Here is a 6,518-nt window from a genome sequence, read left to right as displayed (position 1 = left end):
GCACATCTGGAGGAAGTGTGAGCTGATGGTCCCAGGACCTGGTGTGGGGACTTAAAGGTGAAGAACAAATCCACCCTTGGGTTTGTCTTGGAGGCAGGATCTAGGAGACTGCAGTGGTGTTGCTTGGCAGGAAGGCTGGGGCATCTCCCAGACCTTAAATGGCATTGCTTGCTCCCCTCCCTTCCTCCAAACTTTCCGACCCAATCAGGCTGCTCTGCTGAGGGCCATGTAGTGAGTAATGGGACTGTGATGAGAGAGCAGCCTGCACTGGCATTAGGGCCTGGTGTCCACAGTAACCAGGGGCCCTGGAGGAGGTTGAGGGTGGGGAAGAGGTGTAAGGAGTGGAATTACTGGTTCTCAGAGAGACAGCTCTGGTTTCAATTGTCTCAATTCTGACAGGTTGGAGTCACCTTTGAGGACATTGCCCTGTACTTCTCCAGGGAGGAATGGAGCCTCCTTGATGAGGGTCAGAGACAGCTGTACCTGAATGTGATGCTGGAGAACTTTGAACTTATATCCTCACAGGGTAAGACCCTCACTCTCACCAAAGACCTGGACTTGGCTTTGCCATTTCCCAGGCCCCATCCCCCAGGGTGTGCTCTGTCCTCCCATGTAGACTGTGGTACTGCTTGATTTTCTAGTTTCCTGTGTAGTTCCTGTCCTGAGGAGGGTTGGTCTGTTTCCACTGCTCCCTTCTATTCCTGAAGTCCCGATGCTCCCTGCTCTTCTAAATGCACAGGAAAGGACTTGTGGTTGGTAGTGTTACAGGAAGCCTAAGGGATTCCACCTTGATCAGTGAGGAAAGCATTTTCTATATTCCCATTGGTCATGTATATGTATTTTCCCAAGAATTGTCTGTATATTCTTATCCTATTTGTTAACTGTATTTTTTGGTTAAAGACTCTTTTGATTACCTTGTATATTTTATATATTAACTAGAGCCCTGATGAACAGATTCGTGCACTGGTTGGGTCACTTTGCCTGTCCTGCGCCCTCTCGCAATCCGGGACCCCTTGGGGGATGTTGGACTGCTGATTTTGGCCAGATCCCCACAGGCCAGGCCGAGGGACCCCACCAGTGCACAAATCTGTGGACTGGGCCTCTACTATGCATAAAAGATCTTTGGTTAATCTCTTCCTGTTCTCCCCACTTTCCATTTCCCTCTGACATTCATGAGTCTGTTCCATGTTTCCATGCCTGTGCTTTGAGCGTCTGTCCCCGGTAGTAGTCAGTTTGCGACATACCTACTGGTTGAACGGTTGGTCGGTCAATAATATATATAGATTGCTTTTATTGAGACACAATTAGTGCATTATTAGCCTGCAGTATAGTGTTAACATACCTTTATTGTTCCCTGGGCACTCCACCTATTTGTGTGAATTTCTGTCTGTATTGCAATCTTCTCTTTATTGTGCTGATCAGAAGAAAATCCACAATCCCTCCAAGCGATTCCCTCATATGACTTGGGAGTATTTCCTTCCATTCTCTAGAATTCCTTTCATTTCATTTTGTTTATTGCTGTTGTGCTGTGAAGAAGCTTTTTTTATTTTTTTTATTTCTTCCAATCTGGACTGTTGTTTTTTTCTATTTTGTCTGACAATTGTTGTACATTCAGAAACTCCTGTCCAAAACAAATCTCCAAAACTTTTTCTCTAAGTTGTCCTGAGCAGTTTTCAGTTTTAGTGCTGATATTTAATTGTGTCCTGCAGGTTGACTTAAATTTTATCAGTGGTGTCCAGTATAGTTATTTTTCATGTGACTATTGATTTTTAGCAGCACCATTCATTGAAGAAACTATCTTTCCCTTCTTCTGTTTCTTGCAGCTTTGACAAAGATGACTTGAAAGGATGTGCCTGGGTTCATTTCTGTGTTTTCTGTTCTGTTCTGCTGATATATGTGTCTGTGTTTCTGCAGCAACACAGTTTGCTTGCTTTCTCTTTGAAATAAAATGAAGTCAGAAAGTATGATACCACCAGCTTTGTTCTTGCTCAAGTTTGTTTTTGCTATTTGAGATTTTTAGTTCCATACAGCTCAAGATTCTCTTTTCATTTCTTCATAAAATACCATAAAAATTATCCTCAGCATTGCATTAATCTATAGCATGCATTGCGTACTATGGATATCTTCACTATATTTCTTTTTAAAAATTCTTTAATGTTTAAAGTATTACATATTGTATTACATGTGTGTCTTCTTTCCCCCATTGAACACAAATGAGTGAGATGATGTGATATTTATCTTTCTCCGACTGGCTTATTTTGCTTAGCATAATACTCTCCAGGACCATCCATTCTGTTTCAAATGATAAGAGTTTCTTCTTTTTACAGCAGCATAGTATTTCATTGTGTTGATGTTCCACAGTTTTTGAATCCATTCATCTACTGATGGGCACTTAGACTATTTCCAAATCTTAGGTATGGGAAATTGTGCTGCTGTTCACATAGGGTGTATATGTCCTTTCTAATTGGTGTTTCTGATTTCTTGGGATATATTGCTAGAAGTGTGATTACTGGGTCAAATGGGAATTCCATTTATAAATTTTGTGGAAACTACTATTTTGCACAGTATCTGCACCAGTCTGCATTCCCATCAGTCATGCACAAGGATCCCTTATGGCCACTTTCTCACCAGGACTTGTCTTTTTTCCGTTAGTTGAGATAGCCATCGTGACAGGTGTAAGATGATATCTCATTGTCGTTTTGATTTGCATTTCTCAGATAATTAGTGACTTTAGGCATATTTTCATCTGTCTTTCGGCCCTCTGTGTGTCCAGTTTAGAAAAGTGTCTATTTAAGTCTTTTGCTCATTTTTTAATTGGATCGTTTATCTTCTTTTTGTAAAGATGTATGAGTTCCCTGTAAATTTTGGAGATTAAACCCAGCGATAACATTGGCAAATATGTGCACCCATGCAGTGGGCTTTCTTGTTTTTTGTTGATGGTTTCATTTGCTATGCAGAAGCTTTTTATTTTGATGTAGTGCCATCTGTTTATTTTTTCTTTCTTTCCATTGCCCTCAGAGCTGTACTTGTAAAGATATTGCTAGGACATATGTCTGATATTTTGCTGCCTGTGGATCCTTCTGAAATGTTATGGTTTCCCCTCTTACGGTTAAGTCCTTTTCCCATTTTTTAGTCTATTTTTGTATATCTTATATGTTGGTGGTCTAGTTCTATTTTATGCATGTATCTGTCCAGTTTTCCCAACACCATTTATCGAAGGGACTGTCTTGACTCCATGGTATGCTATTTCCTCCTTTGTGAAACATTGAGCATAAGGGCTTGGGTTGATTTCTGTGTTCTCGGTTCTGTTGCATTCTTCTATGTGTCTGTTGTTGTGCCAGAACCAGGCATTTTTGTGCTATTGCTTGGTATCATCTTGTGATTCCTCCAACTTTGTTCCTCTTTCTCAAGATTGCTGTGCCTATTTGGTTGTTCTTTTTTTTTTAATTCCATATGAATTTTTTGAAGAGTTTATTATATGTTTGTGAAATATGCCCTTGGCATCTTAATGGGTATTGCGTTGAGTCTGTAGATTTGTTTGGGTAGTATGGACATTTTAATGATGTTGATTCTACCAATCCGCGAACACGGTATATTCTTTCATTTGTTTATTTTGTCGTCTATCTCTTTTTTTCAACTTCTTGTACTTTTCTGAGTACAATGTGGCCTTGACTTACAAGTGTCCCGACTAAGGAGTTTTTCGAGATAGGAGCCGTCTCTCGGCCACTTTTTTGCTTTGAGTTGCGAGCTAAAATTCGGGTTACGAGCCAGCTTCAGATACCCCACCGCTAGTTGGCACAGCGAACATCACAGTGAACGCCACAACATCAGCCCAGCATCACGTGTCTCACTCATTCACTTTAATGATTTGACATACGAGTAATTTTGAGTTACAAGCTCTGTCACAGAACGAATTAAACTCGTAAGTCAAGGCCCCACTGTACAGGTCTTTGACCTCCTTACCTAAGTCTATTCCTCAGTATCCTAATATTTTTATTGCAGTGGTAGATAGGATTGTTTGTTTCTCTTTCTGTGAGTTGATTATTGGTGTATAAAAAAGCCATAGATTTGCGGGTGTTAGTTTTGTATCTTGCTACATTGCTGAATGCATTTATTATATTTAGTAGTTTTTCACGGAGACTTTAGTGTTTTCCATGTACAATATTATATCATCTGCTAATAATGACAGTTTTACTTCTTCTTTTCCAATTTGGATGCCTTTCATTTCTTCTTCTTGTCTGATCTCTATGGCTAGCACTTCCAGTCTTAGATCAAACAGGAGTGGTGCAAGTGGGCATCCCTCTCTTGTTCCTGTTCTTAGGGAAAGTGGTTTTAATTTTTGCCCATTGAGTGTGATACTGGCTGTAGGTTTGTCACATAAGGCTTTTATTATGTTGAGGTATGATCCCTGTACTGTCACTTTGCTGAGAGTTTTTCTCAAGAAAGGGTGTTGGATTTTGTCAAATGCTTTTTCTGCATCAATTGATATGATTGTGATTTTTGTCTCATTTTGTTTTTATGTTGCATCATATTTATTGGTTTGCAGATACAGTACCATCCTTTCATCCACAAATTAAATCCCACTTGGTCATGGTGTGCTGGGGTCCAGCCCCATGGGTCCAGGGGTTCCCAAAGGTGTGGACGGAGTCGGCGAAGAATGTTTTACACAGAGACAGCGTTCAGAACTCTCTAGCTTTCCTCAGTCTCCGTGGATCTTCCCTGTGCCTGGCTGAGGCCACAGAGAAAAGATCCCAAGGCAAGCTGAGCCTTTATTTTATAGTGAGCGGTAAACAAGGTAGTGGTTTCCATAGTTACACAGTTCTTGTAAGTTTCACTTGTTTACGTTCTTGTAAGTTTCACTTTGTTTTTGTTCTTGTTGCACTTCCCTCAGCCCATTAGCTTCCCTAGTAAGATCTAGGGAGCGTTATAAGGCCAAGCCTAATTATGCTAAGAGGATTGTGCCCTCTAAGCTGGGAATTGTTTATGACTTTGCCCACAGGTCAGTCCGAGGCTTAACCCTATATCAGCTCCCCACAATGGTGTATGTTCTTTCTAATGAAATGGATCTGATTTGCCGGAATAATGTTGAGGATTTTCGACTGCATCTAGCTGCTGTGAAGAAGACACCCCTGTGGTACAGGATTTGCTTCAGTCGGGCTTTGATGCTCAGTGAATCTGCCCCTTGAGTGTGTGGCTTATGGATATGAATAGTTGTAAGCTGCTATGGTATGACACTGACCACTGGGTACACTGGCTCTTGGGTCTCCTGGGAGGTGTAAAGTCAGCCACTCTCTGGAGACTCCCAGCTGGATCTACAGAGAGATTTGTAGATTCTCCTTTTTGTATCGGGTTTGGAAATGCCCTGATGAGGCCCAGCCTTGAATTAAGGGAGGCTAGTGCTGCTGTCCCATCTTGGTCCTTTATTGATAGGTTTGGGGCTCCCAGACCCAACTGCAACTTTTTTGACAGGATTTATCCTGACAAGACAGGCCATTCATATAGAAAAGTTGCTGCACATAGCTTGAGTGGGGTTTTAAATGGGATAAAGTGAGGTCTGAAGGAATCATAAGGAAAAACTGAAATGGTTGTCAATCAGACTTGCGACCTGGGATGTCCCAACGTAGGTATAATGACCTCTGGGAGCACCTCTGTCTGGGAGAAGGCCGCCCCTTAGTTCCTGCCCCATGCCAGTCAGTCCAGTTTCTCCTCACATATATCTTCGTCCGCCCCTCCACCCCAGGACTTCCTGGAGGTCAGAGGAAGCGGTTGCTTGTAAGTGCAGTATTCTCGTTTCATAACATCAACCTCTGTTGTGATGCTTTGGGGTTCATAATGTCAGGTGTAACATCTTACGTTTCATTTCTTTTTTCATTTCGTTGAGGTTTGGTTTTCTTTTTTACTTATTTGTTTTTGTTTTTTGTTTTAGTCTAGAATAGGGGTGGACAACCTTTTTGTGAGTGCGTGCCAAAACCAGCAAAATCTCTGACTCCAAATTCTGCGTTCCAACCCTAATTTTTGAGAACATGTTATGCCTACTTGATATCGCTTAATATGTACGTATGTAAAGAATCTTGAAGAAAAAATAAAATTCATTCGAGCGACAAAAACACAAATTTCTGCTTCCAAAATGAGCTACTCTGAAATTCAATCAACTGCATTTCAACGTCAGCCATGTCTATGGTCTTTAAGATAACTTGTTATGTTAAATTATTTATTTATCTGAGATGCACCTACACTGAATTTATCTGAAAAATAAAAAAGTCGGTATTAAGAAAAAAATTGTAAATGGAAGATTATAAGAGAGGGTTTCACATGCCAGCATGTGGTAGGTGTTGCCCACCCCTGGTCCAGATCAAGGTTTACCAATTTTTGTATTTGAGAAAGTTACCTGTTAGGTACTTTTTAAATTTTGTCTTATCTCCCTTTAATTGATGCTTGTTCAAATATTTCTTGTGTCATTTCTTTGCAGTCTTTCAGTTTATTTCTTGTTTTTGTTTATAGATTCCTGAGATGGAAGG

General features: G+C 40.8%; 3 pseudogenes; all 3 read left to right on the top strand.

Moving 5' to 3' along the window:
- The window catches only part of LOC102256961, a 44,724-nt pseudogene that overhangs the window by 8,147 nt on the left and 30,059 nt on the right, over window positions 1-6,518 (top strand).
- The window catches only part of LOC106725260, a 38,402-nt pseudogene that overhangs the window by 18,812 nt on the left and 13,072 nt on the right, over window positions 1-6,518 (top strand).
- Window positions 1-6,518, top strand: part of LOC102261547 — a 19,626-nt pseudogene that overhangs the window by 847 nt on the left and 12,261 nt on the right.

This window comes from Myotis brandtii, unplaced genomic scaffold, assembly GCF_000412655.1.
Source record: "Myotis brandtii unplaced genomic scaffold, ASM41265v1 scaffold150, whole genome shotgun sequence".
Lineage (NCBI taxonomy): Eukaryota > Metazoa > Chordata > Mammalia > Chiroptera > Vespertilionidae > Myotis > Myotis brandtii.
The sequence above is the reverse complement of the archived record's forward strand: the minus strand, read 5'-3'. Positions and strand labels throughout refer to the sequence as shown.